The 16,169-nt window shown below is 31.8% G+C and overlaps 1 protein-coding gene and 1 long non-coding RNA gene across 9 annotated transcripts in view; both read left to right on the top strand.

Annotated features, from left to right (window-relative positions):
• The window catches only part of PCDH9 (protocadherin 9), a 927,614-nt gene that overhangs the window by 247,200 nt on the left and 664,245 nt on the right, over window positions 1–16,169 (top strand). The window lies entirely within an intron of this gene.
• The window catches only part of LOC129464179 (uncharacterized), a 33,392-nt gene continuing 31,039 nt past the window's right edge, over window positions 13,817–16,169 (top strand). For both annotated transcript variants that reach the window (XR_008651461.2, XR_010115929.1), the window contains exon 1: window positions 13,817–15,536. This is a non-coding gene — a long non-coding RNA (uncharacterized lncRNA). The remainder of the gene's footprint in view (window positions 15,537–16,169) is intronic.

The raw sequence follows: 16,169 nt of genomic DNA on the forward strand, positions 1-16,169 counted from the left end.
AAAAGGATGAAGTAAATAGTAAATAGTATGATAGTGGCCAAAACTTTGAATCTTTTTCCCTATTTATCATCCTTGTGCAAGTTGGTAGGTAGGTCCACTAATTCAGCCTCCCCACTCCCTGTTCCTTCAAAGTAAATGAGAAGCTTCAGGTAAAAAGCAGAGAAGCTACCCAAGTTCTTTTCGTTTCTTTTATCATCATACTAATAATCTTGCTTTCTGAAATGATTACTCTTACAAGCAGCAAATATATTTTTTAGGAAGTTAGAATTATTGACGTCACGTTTTCATATTCAGTATCCCAAGTAAATATCAGGTAAATTCAGGAAAATAAATACAACCATTTTCTTGGTTAATTGTTTTTAAATTTAATATATATGTTCATTTATTCTTTTAAATATATATTTCATAAATGATGACTATGTATCCCGTGACATAAAAACTAACTATTTTTAGTGGGAAATTCTTTGTGGAATCACTCGAATGATAACTAGTGTTAGCAATACTTCTGTTTCATGAGACGAGTCACTTCATGAAGATTGTAAATTATTTGTTGTCCCCTCTAGAGTTCATTTCATGGGAAATTTAAATTTTATTGTTTTAACTTTAATGTTAAACATTTCCTTCACATATGGTATGGCCAGACGTGTTTTCTTCTTTGCTGCTATTTTACATTTTAGATGTAGTCCATTCAAGATTTCTTTTTTTTTTTTTAGGAGTCAGAGCTTGAAGTGACGCAACACTTTCACTGTCTATCTCTGATTTACATGCTAATAAAGATGACTGATAGACAATAATATGATATACTTTGGCCCTAGAAGATCCTTAATGAGGAAATTCTGTGGCCTGTTTTCTCATCTGTGCTATTTTTTGTCTTCTAAGGCAGGCATTTTTATCAGTTCAGTTTGTTGGTGTGACTAGTTCAAACTTGTTCAGGGCTTTATGTCTGAAATAAGTAATCAATTAGCCTATATATATATATATAAAACCAACCATTATAATTACCTAAGAATGTCAGGGAGTTGTGAAGTGGAAATAAATTAAAAAGACTTCAAAAATTAAAAGAGCTCATTTTCCAACAGAAGTGTGCTGACATATATTAAAGAATAAATGAATTAATATCACAAAAGAGGAACAGGAGTTAAAGAGAAGACCATTGTTTAGATGGAGTCAGGCTGGTTCACTGCCAAGGAAAGCAAACAGGATTTCTGAAGGCTTGGTATGAATTTCAGCTTGCATCGTTCCGCTGGAGGGGGTGGTTTCCCCAATATCATGTTAGATCCATAGCCTGTTCTTGACAGGGTGGCAGTATCTTTCCTCCACTGTACTCTCACCACAAGTATAGATGTAAAACACAGTTAAGTACTCAGAAACTACTTGAAGAGTGCACTTATCAGTAGAGATGATTGAAACATTTGTTTTTCTAAGGTAATATTTTTTCCTTTCTTCTTCCAGACTCCTCTGGTTATAATCTGCTCACTGCTAGGTCACCAGTCATAAAACATTATGTAGAGGTTACTGGTCATTATCCTAATATATTTATCAAAAAATCTAGAGTATATGAAACTGCGTTTCATTGTAACATTAGGCAAAAACAACGTTTATTCTATCAAATACAGACTTAAAACTGCCACCAAATTGGAAGAATATGATCTTAAATTAAAAAAAAACCCATACACTTAAACAGAATCATCTATCTTTATCTACCTTCCTAAATATTAATGCATGAGACTTCTCTTAATATCATGAATATGCACTATGATTTTTATGTTACCTCTTTTTCTTGTTTCCATTTATATTTATGCTAGTAAAATTTATTAGTATCCTTCACTGAAACACTATTATTTTCAGTGGAGGAAAATATTTTGTTTCCTTTATGAAAAGGACGCTTTACTTCTGAAATACAGAATTCATTTTGTTTCGGGTTCTGTTTGTTTTCACATCAACTTCATTCTAAATGTTCATTCAAAATTATTTTTCAGACTTGAGTTCAGGTGAAAATGTTAATGGAATTAAAAAGTAGTTAGTCAAATGAAATCGCAATGTATAAGTCAAATTTGAAGAAAACTGAATTAATAAAGGATTCTAAGTTAATAAAGAAATCAAAATTATGCTTTCAAAAATATTATGTAACTGGAGAAAGTAATTTTATTTTGAGGTCTCTCATGATTCTTTAATATATATTTTTTCTTATTAGTATGTAATCTTTTGGTAACATATATAGGAGACAGTTAATTTTGGTAAGACTACATAATTCATACATTCTTCGTCTTGACATACATGATCAAATACTTTATAACATCCACTAGCCTTGCTCTTGTCCAATGCAATGGAAAAAAAAATGTGTCTCATCTACTCTTCTCTATTTATAGTTTTTAGATGGTAATGGATTGATCTTACAAAACTGGGTTTACACCTGCTGATGTCTTGGAGCTCCCTCTTAATTCTGTCATATATAGAGATAAGTTATGGACTGTTGACAGATTCAGGACACTGTATCACAGAAAAATAACAAGAAAATACATTACCAACTCTGGTCCAGATGAGATGTATAACTGGCAAGCTGGAGTCAAGGACATACTTTTTAAAAAAAACCCGCTAATATTAAAAATATATTCAGATGAGCCTTCTGGAAAAGAAAATTAACATTAAACAATAACAAGGAAACCAAACTTGATAGAGAGAATGCCTAGGTCCTATTTTCATGGATATTTTATGTAGTAAGCGTATTGTTGACTAGAAAAAGTTATTTGCTATAAACAACATGGATCATTTTTGTCAAAGTTTGGATAAGTAGGAGTTGGAAGATGGAAATATATTGATTATCTGCTGGATGATGATTACATCAAATTAAGTAAACATAAATATTAGTGTTACTAGAAATTCAGTGTGGAAACATCTACTTTACCCTCTTCAGAGATGTGAATTTTTGAAGTGAGAAATTGCTATCAATTTTGTCACTGAATTATATGTATATATGTGTATATTTATGTATATGTTTCTATATATGTGTGTATATATGATATATTTGTTTTATATGTGTATATATATTCTTTTATATATAAAAGGATATATATATTCTTGTATATATGAATATATGCAAGAATATGATATATTAATGATATATTCTTTTATATATAAAAAAGAATATGATATATTAAGCAAATGTAAAAACCTAACCTATATGTACATGTATATGTAGGTTCTTACATTTGCTTAATATATTCTTTTAGAATATGAAAAATGTTATATTCTTTTGAGAGAAGGAAAGAGAGAGAGATGATGAACTGTATTAACAAGTACTGTCACTCAAGTTTTCACCAATCCAGGCATAGTTAATGCTTGGAGTTTGTTGCTTATAGTTGTTTAAAATATTCCAAGTTGTAGAACTTTATTCTGTTTACTACTCAAGATATAAAGACATACAAGATGATTATTTGGGCTTCATCCAGTTTAGCCTTTAGATTAATGGGGTCATTCGCTGGATTATTATTAAAATTTGCTAAGGCTTTAAAAATTTTGCAGATAATTACAGAAAAACAAAACGAAGAAACCCAAAACACTTTTTCTTCCATCTTAAATATCTTTGTTAGTTACGAAGAGTTAATGATACATTTATTATACTGCTATGGCCTGAAAATTTTATTATCAGTCTTTGAAATGTGCTGTTACAGAGTGCTTATTTGTTTCTTCTAAGAAAATGGCCTAGGCACTTAGCAGAATAGTAATTCTTAATTGTTCTACAGTGCAGGTAAAAATGATGTTAGTCTGAGGAAATATACCTTTTTGTTCAGTTTCTTGTGTTCCCGTTTTGCTAATACCTCACCCTGTTCTCTAATATTCTCTGAGAGTCTGAGGAAGTGGCTGCTATACCAAGTGCATATTCAATTAGACATTCTGTCATATAAAGTGAGAATGTAAATTTTAACAATAATTTAGATATCTAAAATAATTCACAAGTACACAGGATCGTTAGTTCATTATTCATGAATAAAGTGATTTAGAGCTGAAGCTGAGATGAAAGTCTTCCTGGTAAAGAGGTTGAGTGAAAAAAAGACTTGCGATCATGGAGTAATTTCATAAAGTGCTATTTCTACAATCAGGAAGTGACATTCATTACTTGATAAAATTAGTTGAGGAATACATTTTATTCTGTTTCTCAAATAATTGTATTTGCATGAGCATAGGAAGCAAATCATTGGAAAGATGAAATTAAATTTTAGTACATTTAATGGCTACAATCTCTGTGTGAAGGAACTTTTCTATTCCTAATAGTGATGTGACTTTCTAACTTCATAAGGTCATTTGGAATTTTGGTGGGCCAGATGTGGAAAATATTTCTAGCTAATTTAATGAGTGATAACCATAAGCTCATCTATAAAATGACTTTTAAAATATTCCACATCCCAGCTACTCCACATTGTATTAATTGAAATCATAATGAATTCATGATTTGTAACATATATAATATTTATTCCAATACTTATTTACTATCATTGGGAATGGAGTGTAAATCTTTAATTCCTGCCCCCAAAATCCCTTCTCTTAGATTCACCTATTCTGTTAGTAGTCCCAGTTGTCACTTAGTGCATGTGTTGTGCTCCAAACAAGTTTGCTGCATGTGAGTATCTCTAACATGAATATCTCTAATACGAAATTTCTAACATATGAAATAAATTACATCTCCTTCATGTGTTAGCAACTTTGCACATCATCTGGTTGTCTTCATTGGCTTTCCATAGTCTTCTGTAATCGCAATCAGTAATAACGCTCTGGATAAAGAGTAGCAAGACCTCTTAGTTTCACATCACCATTGCACTACCTATGAATTCTGAAGCTGTGAACAAGTCATCTAATAGTTCTAGACGTTCATTTCTTCATCAATAAAAATAAGTAAGAATAGATGACTGTCCCTATTGAATCAAACTCTGAAATTCTAATTTCCACTAATTATTTCTTCATTCTTTCATTTGTATTATTTCCAGGTTCCTTTATTTACATTCCATCTGGGAAATACTTTGTGTGTTCCACTTTCTAAACTATCTAGGCAATCACAACCTTATATAGCAATACTCTCCAATAATGAAAATTCAATAAATATCCCAAAGTCTGTGTCATCCTTTCTGCTATGGAATGTAACACCTTGTCCAACTTCTCTTAGAATGTAAAATTCACAAACATGCTATTTTGTGCTTAGTGAGGATAAATAGCATAAGGAGCTGTTGTTTTCATTTTCCTTAGAGTTTTGAGAGTAGAAAAGGAAGGGAAACTGGCAAACATGCCAAAAGTGATATTTTATTATGTAAACATCAGACTACGTGTTAAAAGATTACCTGTAAAATACAAGATTTAATTTTTCATATTGCAATCCTAACCAAATTTCTATGGCCTCAATTAACTAAGAAATATTTCCCAGTCAACTTTCATTTCTTAAGAAGCAAAGACTTTACTTGGGTTTTAGAAATAAAAGTTCCCAAGGTGCAAGGATCTCTTGAGCCCAGGAGTTTGGGAACAGCCTGGGCAATATAGTCAGGCCCTGTCTCTACAATAAGTAAATAAATATTAGCTGACCATAGTACCACACACTTTAGTTCCATCTACTAGGGAAGCTGAGGCAAGAGGATGACTTGAGTCCAAGAGCTTATTGAGCCCAATAACCTATAATTCTAGCACTGCACTCCAGCCTGGGAAACAGACCAAGACCCTGTCTCAAAAAATAAAAACAAAAAATAAACTAAATTATTAAAATTTCCACTTAAAATATTATTTTGAACAGTTATTTATGGTGTCAAAGAGAACATTCTGAATCCATTTGTCATTTTCAAATAAGACATTTATATGAAGTTAAGAGCCATTTCCCTTGCTTCAAACCATAAGAATATCGCCCAGCCTGTTCATCTGGTAATTATTATTTAAAAGAAAATTACAAAAAAAATTGGAATATCTTTTCTAATCATGAAGCTGTACCATCACAGTTTTGCAATTACGCAATTCTTCATAATATCGAGTCTACCTAACAATAACTTAGTTGATTTAAAAAAATGAGGTGCGTATCAGCTAGCTCTTTATTTCATTTTATAAATTTATTAATATAATACATACTACGTTACGTAGGTTGTTGAATATGGCAATTCACTCAACAAGTGCAAAACAAGGTCAAACTGGAATGCAGATGAGGTCATAAACTTTTAATCAATAAAACAATTAATGTATCAACAGCATGTGCTATTAAGCAGTAATGTAATGATGCCACTGATCACACCAGGGTCCACTGAGTGTTTATAAACAGGCAGGGAAGCTGGGCTCTCTAGACATTTCACATGGATGCTGAAGAAAAATAGCAGCATTTATTTAGCCTTGAAATTGTTAAAATAACTCTATTTTGAATGCTTCCAAGAAGCTCAAAATATACATATTACAAAGCATATACTGAATAAATAAAATGGAAACATCCAAAATCTAAATCAGAGCCAATTTTATTTACTTTTAAATTATAAGAACATACACATTCATTGTAATAAATTTAAGTAAAACTAACATTTGAAAATTAAACATCAAATCTCTGCCCTCTTAAATGCCATTTTTGCAAGTAGTCTCAATTAACAGTTTAGTTTGAATTATTTCCTCAATTTTTCTATCTGTGATATATGTAATATATCATAAACATCATCTGGAATGTGTATGGTATATGCCTATTTATTATATATACACAGATACTATAATAATGGAACCACACTCTATCTATTCTCTGTGTTTAATTTTTCCATTTTATTCAGTACTGTGTTTGTTTTCATGTTTTTATTTTAAACACTTTAAAAATTATTGAAAATGAAACAAATCATCTTGTGTAGCAGTATATAGGTTAATATACAGTGGGATTGAAAATATCTTCCTATCTATTTTTAAACATCTCAAATCATCATGATTTTAGTACCCTAAAATCTGTTGGAAAATCACTATTGAAAGTCTGCTATAGAAATATTAATAAGATTTTTAGCTAATTTATATTCCTAAATAAAACAAGTAGCTATATCTATGTCATTCTTCTTCTCTTCAATTGTGTAAATGAACTATCTAGTATTAGGACTTTGCTTATTTCTAATACCACAGTTTAAAGATAACTTCAAGTTATACTGAATTCCATATCCCAGTGAAAAACAGATTATTCAGTTGCATTTGTTTTTTTTGTGATCATTAATTTATAAGGGTGCCAAGAAAATGCAGGAAATGCTTCAGTTTCTATTTTGGTTGATGTGATGAAGAGACTTTATGATATGGTTTGGCTGTGTCTCCACCCAAATCTCATCTTGAATTGTAGTTCTCATTATCCTCACTGTCATGGGAGGGACATGGTGGGAGGTAATTGAATCATGAAGCCAGTTACTCCCATGCTGTTCTCGTGATAGTGAGTGAAATCTCATGAGATCTGATGGTTTTATAAGGGTCTTTTCCCCCTTTGATCAGCACTTTTTCTTCCTGCTGCCATGTGAATAAGACATGTTTGCTTCCCCTTCCATCATGATTGTAAGTTTCCTGAGGCCTCCCCAGCCATGCAGAACTATGAGTCTAGTTAATTTTAAAACTAATTAATTTTAAAATTAATTACCCAGTCTCTGCCAGTTCTTTATAGTAGCGTGAGAACAGACTAATACACTTCACCACTAAAAAATAGACAATGTATTCATTTATAAAGTTTTATGTCGCATTCATGGCTAAGAGAATGGATATAATGACTTGATTTGTGGCTAGGATTGACTGTCATTTTTCAGCACATTTTTTTCTCCAGAATGATTAAGGATGTGCAGCATTGCACTGAAATTGAAGAGCATAATCCACCCCAACTCCAACATGCAAACACACACACATACACAACTAAACATTTATTTTACTAATTTACATGCTTTTGTAGTTGAGAGAAGATTAGTTATCGTTAGTTAGTCACCCTGCAGTTATTATTACAGATTGAACAGTACAGCAGCTGAGCATGATTCATTGAATAAGTAAATTTTATACCAGTCATGCAAATGAGCTATGCTGATGCCTGGCAGAAACCAAAATACAATTATAGCCCATAAACTTTGATACAGTCCATAGTTGAAGAAAAAGACAATTCCAAACTTGTTACCATCTGAAATTTCAAATAAACTTTAAGAGAAAAAAAGAACACGTGTAAGCATTTAACTGTATATACAATGCACTACACTAGGAATAGTTACTTATTCACGGGTCAAATTATGGAAACAATTTAAATATGTAACATAATCATAACTGCTTAAGTTTGAATAAATTTTAAATTAATATTTTAATAATAATGTAGCTTATAGGCTACACATGCCTAAAGGTACTTTCCTATTCATTCAACAAAGATAGGATTTATTGCTAGGGATTGATCTTGGCACTGTAGTAAAGAAGACAGAAAGAATATATATTCTTGTCAAGACTGAGTAAGTAAATACATAAAGGAATTTTATCTTGCAATAGGAACCAAGGAAAAGGCAAATATTGAGGAATAATAGTAGAGACTATAACAGAAAATGATGGCTAGACCAGTGAGGTACAATTTAATGAGAGGATGAGAGCTGAATTGCGTTCCAAATGATCCAGGCAAGCAATAATTAGTAGGAGGAGTTTATTAGGCAGAAAAAACAGCAAGTGCAAGTAACCTAAGGCAAGGATTCCTATGGATTTTGGAAGAATTGGGAGACAGCCATGCAATGGGAACAGGGAGATTGAGATGGAGGGGCCACATAGATAAACAAAGTTTTAAAATTGTCCTTAGAAAACCATATAGGAAATTATTAAAAAAACCAGTGATCCCTAAAAACAGAAAGAAAATATACACATATCTCCTTTATAAATGTTTTTGTAAATTATTTTGCTAAAAGAGAAAATGATAGTCAAAGTCAATTTAATGGAATCATGTTGATAGTAAATTTAAATTATAGTTAAATTATTCCCTTTGCAATTCATCAAATGTAGATAGATTTTCTTTCTGTTATTTACTTTCTTGGGACTAACCAATGTGTAAGATTCCATTTTAGCATTAGAATCTTAAAAAAATTTTTTGCATTCATCAGATCCAAATATTTCCCTCTACCCTTTTAAAAATGAAGAAGCCAAAGACCAGATGGTTCCAGTGATTTGTCCTAGGTCAAAACAAGCTGTGCCAGGAAAGGCTCTAGAAGTAACATCATCAGAGCACTTAAGCAGTATGTGTTTTTCTATTGCAACACATGCAAATCTGTTATGGAAACAAGAAGTGGAAAAATGAAGTTGGTTTGTAAATGTAGACTATAGCTATCTTAAAATCATCTGACAATTTACATCAGTACATAAATGTCTGATTTAAGTAATTGTTAAAGAAACCCTTTTAGATGGCAAATGTTATTCCAGCCATTTTTAAAGAAATATATGGTGAGCAATTTCCCTGTTTTGTGTTACAGTAAGTGGAATCTGACGTAGTAAAGAGGTTTCCTCCATCCTAGTCTAATATTTGATAAAGTTACAATTTCATTTACGTCTGTTTTCATAAAATTGTGAATGTTATAATTAGGTGTGAATATTTATATAATATGAATAACAGATATATAAATTATAGCAGATTGTCTATAATTATGAGCATCTCTTTCTTGTATGTTTAGTTGTTATTTATTAGAATATAATGCTTAGGATGAGAACTTTTACAAAAAGTAGCTTTTCAATAGAATAAAATATTTTTCATTGGATTATCTCAGTGAAAATAAGGGTGAGTTTGTGACACTGGGGTCTGCCTGAGGGTGGAGGATGGGAGAAGGGAGAGGAGCAAAAAAAAAAAACAATTGGGTACTAGGCTTAGCACCTCTGTCACAAAATAATCTGTATAACAAACCCCTGTGCCATGAGTTTACCTGTATAAGAAACCTACACATGTAGCCCTGAACCTAAAATAAATTTTTTTTAAAAAAGAGTGAGTTTATGAAGTAAAGTTTTATGATTTCTGTTGCCAGAGCACACACATACTTGTGTTTTAATTTGAGAATATTTTTAAAGCCATCTGCAGCATCTCTAGTAATTCTGAGAACATAATCTGTTCCCAATTGCCTTGTCAAAAGGATAAAGTAGTGAATAATCCAAAGACTATTTATATTTGGCTAATTACATTTCTGTTTTCTCTTTTATTTTTTTCCACACTCACTTTTTCATGAATTGGAAATGAAAACTTTTTTTTTTTTAGTGACCCAACTCTAATGGATAGTAAAGGGGAACAAAGCATTCTTTCATTGTAAGTAATCGGCAAATTTCATTCTACAAAGTGACTTTTTATTTTTTTAATTTTTAAATATTTTTATGTGCCAAATGCCTAATCTCATTTATTATTTTTATTCATTTTTCTTCTTTAACTTCTATTTTGTGTTAAGTTCTAGGGTACATGTGCAGGATGTACAGGTTTCTTTTACATAGGTAAACGTGTGCCATGGTGATTTGCTGCACAGATCAACTTATCACTGAAGTATTAAGCTTAGCATCCATTAGCTATTCTTCTATTTGATTCCTAACTATGAGCTTCTACACTGAGTGGGACTCCCCTATAGGTGAACTGCCCCATTTCTCAGAACTTTTATAAACATTTTACTTGACAAATGTAAATAAGCTTTGTCTTTTTCCATTAAGCTACATTTTTTCTCTAATAACGTCTTCAAATTTAAAGGCCTAATGAAAATTTCACTCTTGAAGTCATGGAACATAGAGTAAATTTAAATGTAAGTCAAGACCAAGAATCAACATTATTATTTTGAAAAATACATTTATAAAATTATTCTGTTTGAAATTAAGAAACAAATGTTGCCAGGGAGATTGAATAATCCAGGTGTTGTTTTCTCTTTTTCCAGAATTTCTGATTAAAGAATGTGGAGTCACTGTTTGTTTACAAGGTAGGGTTTCAGGGGAGTGGTACCTTGAACAAGTTAGTTTTGACAGAGGTGCCAGAAATTATCTAAGACATTTCTGAGAGGAAGACTTGGTAGATGAGATGAGTAGGTGGAGTGATCCTAATTCCAGGAGAACCCGGGGTAGGTAGGGCTTGAAGACAGTTTTCACATATTTAACAAATTTAACTATAGCAGAGAAGGCTATTTTTAGTCCTACCTTTATAATTGAATATTGGATTATAATGTAGCTCTTATATTCAAATACTTGCCTATGCCTACTTTTACATACTTGGTGTAATTATGACTTTTTAGTGTTTCTTGGAAGTGCATTCTATAGGAAAACGTATATTTTATAGTAGCTGATATAAGGGATTGGTTATTGTATCAGACCATTTATGCATTGCTATAAAGAAATACCTGAGACTGGGTAATTTATAAAGAAAAGAGGTTTAACTGGCCCAAGCACTCACTGCAGGCTGTACAAGCATGGGGCTGACATCACTCGGTTTCTAGGGAGACGTCAGATAACTTTTACTCATGGTGGAAGGTGAAGCCAGAGCAGGCGCTTCACATGGTGAAAGTAGGAGAAAGAGAGAGAGTGAGTGGGGCAGGGGTGCCACATGCCTTTAAAGGAGCAGATCTCAGGAGAACTCACTATCATGAAGACAGCATCAAGCCATGAGGGATCCACCCCCATGATCCAAACACCTCCCACTAGACCCTACCTCCAGCATTGGTGATTACAATTCAACATGAGATTTAGGCAGGGGACCAATATCCAAACAATATCAATTATTTAATTTTATATTTATGTTACTGGTAAATAAGTTACTGTTGGAGTAATTTTCTGTTATAAATTTTACCTATGTGATAAATTTTAGGGAAATGTTAATTTTCAACTTTGCTCTTCAGTATTTAATAATATTTTCTGTATTTAATAACATTTTTAATAAGCATTATTTTAAGTATTTAATAATGTTTGCAAATGACATTATGAGAAATCAGGAAAGTCTAAACATAGGTTGCATCCAATAAGTAAAGAGTTTTACTTTATAGAATAGCAAGAATTTAACTAATTAGTTAATCAAATAATTTTTTTTCTTTTTGCTAGAAATTGTATAATTAATACGATCTAATAAGATGTAATAATTCAATAAGTTTAAATTGAATCAAATTTCCAATAAGTAATTATAGTAAGTAATGAAGAAAAACTAAATCCTGCTCAAGTACTCTTTTTGGTATACATGAATTACCTTTTACTTTTTTTTTTTTTTTTTTTTTGGGACGGAGTCTCACTCTGTTGCCCAGGCTGGAATGCAGTGGCGCGATCTCGGCTCGCTGCACCTCTGCCTCCTGGGTTCACGCCATTCTCCTGCCTCAGCCTCCTGAGTAGCTGGGACTACAGGTGCCCGCCACCATGCCTGGCTAAATTTTTATATTTTTAGTAGAGACAGAGTTTCACTGGGTTAGCCAGAATGGTCTTGATGTCCGGACCTCGTGATCCTCCTGCCTCGGCCTCCCAAAGTGCTGGGATTACAGGCGTGAGCCACAGCGACCAGCCTACCTTTTACTATTTTATGCTTAGTCTTATTTTATCATATTCTGTAAATGTCTTTCTGGGCAGTATATATTCTATTTATTTGTGTATTCTGTTAATAGCTATAACATGTAGAATATAGTACACGTTTAAAATAGATTTTATGGAAAAACACATGGAGCTTACTTTAATAAGCATTGCACAAAGGCTGACTATGATAAAATAAATATAGCTTATAAAACAGCTTGGAATCAGCATGCATGTTTTTATGTATTTTTTGTTTATTTCATTGTAGATTTATACAAAAGTTCACACTAACAGTCTTTACTACTTAAAAGATTTAGCTAGAAGATTTGTTTATTTGACAAATATTTATAAGCTCCTACTGGGTGCCAAGTACTAAGCAAGGAGTAGGATATAAAATAGTAAAAAAACAAAAACAAAACAAAACAAAAAAAACAGGAATAAACAAAATTTTTATGAATCCTAAAAATTAGCAATTGATAAAATTTTACATAAGTGAGCATGCAAAGGAAGATATGATTATAAATTGTGATAAGGATTGTAATGGAAAAATAAAAACATATGAGAAAGGGTAAAGGGACCAACTTTATATCAAATCAAGAAGTATCTTGTAGGAAGTAATATTCAAATTGTGATCTGAAGGATAGATAAAAATTTCTAGGACACAGGGCAGAGATTAAATTGGTTAGAAATTGTAGAAATTGGCCAAGATAATAAATCTTTATCTGATTTTAGATGAAAAACCATTTTAGGTAGAGGAGTGCATAATCCCATTACACTTTTACAAGATTACCTTGTCTGTCTTGTGGGAAATGGACTTAGACTTGGATGGAGTCATTTTGTGTACATGTGTGTGTGATGAAGATCATCTCTGGATGGACTGAATGGGGGTGGTGAGGGAGATAGAGGCTTTTAAGAATGTCCCCCAGTTTGGGAACATGAGTAAATGAAAACAAGTTTTGCCTTCGTTGAGATCAAGAAGTGAAATAAGGAACAAGTTGATGGAAGGATCAGAAATGATAGATGATAGATAGATGATAGATAGATAGATAGATAGATAGATAGATAGATAGATAGATAGATATAAATGGATAATTTAAGTTAGTGTCATTGCTACATAAATGGTATTTGAAACAATGGGAATAAAATATATCACCTTGAGAACAGAAAAGTATTGAGTGCTGAGCTATGAGAAATTTCATCAGTCAGTAGTTAAATAGAGAATTAGATAGGAAAGAAAGAGAAAAAGGTGGAGGGATAGGAGAAGGTAAATAGCAGATGGTGGAGTGGGCAAAGCTAGAGGGAAAAAAGAGGGATAGGCAAGAGACAAAAAAGAAGGGGAGAGATCAAGTACAACATAGTCAAATCATGTAAAATGAGCACAGGAAAGTTTGTGATTTGACAGACACAGAGGTTATTGGTGTTCTTAGAAATGTAGTGTTTGGAGTTGTAAGGGGGAGGATATGATCAGAATAGGTAGGTGGCTGTTTCAAGAATTTTGGACATGAATGAGAGAAGAGAAAGTAGAGATCTTGAAGGAGATGTGGATTTGGCTGTTTTATCTTAAAATGAGAGTCACTATAGAATATTTGTATGTTGTTGTAATAGTCTATTAGAGAAGAATGCCAAAGATTCAGGAGAAAGAAGCCTTTGAGAAAACATAAGGTAGAAGGAAGGGAATGGGCTCTAGAACACAGATAGTTACATGAATTTTTCATAGGAAGAGAGATATCTTCACTGTTTATAATGAATAAGATGATAGAAACAATAGATTCAGAGCCATGTAGATTTAGACTTTGGATAAAATATGAAGGAGTTTCAAATGTCTTTTATTTTCTCAATGAAATGTGTTGCAAGGTTTCACTGGAATTTATACAAGGGCATTCAGTTACTAAAGTAATGGAAAAACATAATTATGAGAAAGTTTGCCCAGGTTCCATCTTTGCATGCATTCCAAGTCTATAACACTCAAAGAAGTGAAAACTCCAAGGTTTTTGTTTCATTTTTGTCTTGTATTTAACCTCTTTGCTCTGATATTGATATTTTATCTGAACTCAACACTTAACAACTTGTCGAAACAAAACAAAACATCATGTCTTTCTTTGCTACCCAAATGTGGATATTCAACATTAGAATAAAAGATAATTTTGTGTTGTTCCTTATAAATAAAATGTATATTCTTTATAAATACAAATGTATATGATTTTTGGCCATCATAACTTAATGTACATATATACCTATGTAACTGTATGTAAATGTATATATGATTTTTGACCTTAATAACTTCATACATATGCATATAAAATATACATATATACATACATTCATATTCATATATATATACACATATATACATACATTTATGTACATATATATGAAGTTAAGGGCAAAAATCATATACATTAATATACAGTTACATATGTATATTATATGTATTCTCATGAAATGACATATTATACAATTATATATCATATATATATTCTTATAGAAGATAATCAGTAGCATAAACTAAGGAAAGAAGCAATCCATTTATAAATCCATATATAAATCTCTGATCTATAATTCACATACTTCTACAAAAGAAGTCTGAATAATTATATTTTGTAGTCTATGTAGAAAAACTAAAATAGGAGCATATGTGAATGTCTCGTAATAAATTTTACTTTTTAAACACATACATCTGCACAATAGGTACCTTTAAGAAACTTGTAAAATAGCAAACTAAGGAATAGTATCTATTTTTCTTGCAGTCATGCAGAAATTGCAATTGCTTTTATTTTGCAGATGGATAATCCTAAGCAAGAAGAGAAATCAGTGTTTTTTTTTTCATATTTGGTTTGCAGAGTTACTTTACTCTAAATACCTTACAAGATCTATCTGAAAATTATCATTTAAATTGGCTCCTGAATTTCAGCATCTGAACGTAATTCTCCTATTTTCTTATGGTCAGTGACAGCAACAATAACAGCAACAACAACAGAACTCCAAATTAACAAAAATTAAAATTCGAGACAATAACAAACTATCAATAACCTGAAACTATACCTTGAAAACATCATTTCTATTATCTGGTAAATTAATCTTTAATATGTCTAATTAAACATTTGAACATTTTAGTGTTTCTTTTCACTTACGAAAGGGCTTTAAAGTGTTTTAAAGTATATAACAGGTATGAAAAAAATATTTAGCAAATTTTCACTTAACATTATTAACATCTGTCTCCATTATGTGCTTCCTCTAAATATTATATTTTTGCCTTTAAAATCAGCATTCCTTTAATTGCCTCATAGCTATCTTCTATGCAAAATCTGGTGGGATAGAGCATTTCCAGTGAGGAGATCAGATTTTACCAGAAGCACCATTTCCCAGCACTCTTTTCTGGTAGAAGCTGGGTTCCTGGTGGAAATGATGCTGCTATTAGGATGATCTGAAGTACTCTGGAGAGGTACCTTCTGCTCAGTTACCATTCAAACTGGAACCTGCTATGACAGTTGTCAACAGTGCCCTTTCTGATGTCTCCCAGTTGTGTTCCATTTAGAATAAGTACTTAAAGAGACACCTGCTAGGAAAGCCAGAATAGAGAAGCTGCATGATTCTGGCAAACATATGTAGACAATAATATCCCTTTCCTACCTTGGGCAATAACTTAATAAAGCCTTTAAGACAACAGAATCTTAAGTAGTCATCCTTTTTGTTGTTGATGA

Source organism: Symphalangus syndactylus, chromosome 15 (assembly GCF_028878055.3).
Source record: "Symphalangus syndactylus isolate Jambi chromosome 15, NHGRI_mSymSyn1-v2.1_pri, whole genome shotgun sequence".
In the NCBI taxonomy this organism is placed as follows: domain Eukaryota; kingdom Metazoa; phylum Chordata; class Mammalia; order Primates; family Hylobatidae; genus Symphalangus; species Symphalangus syndactylus.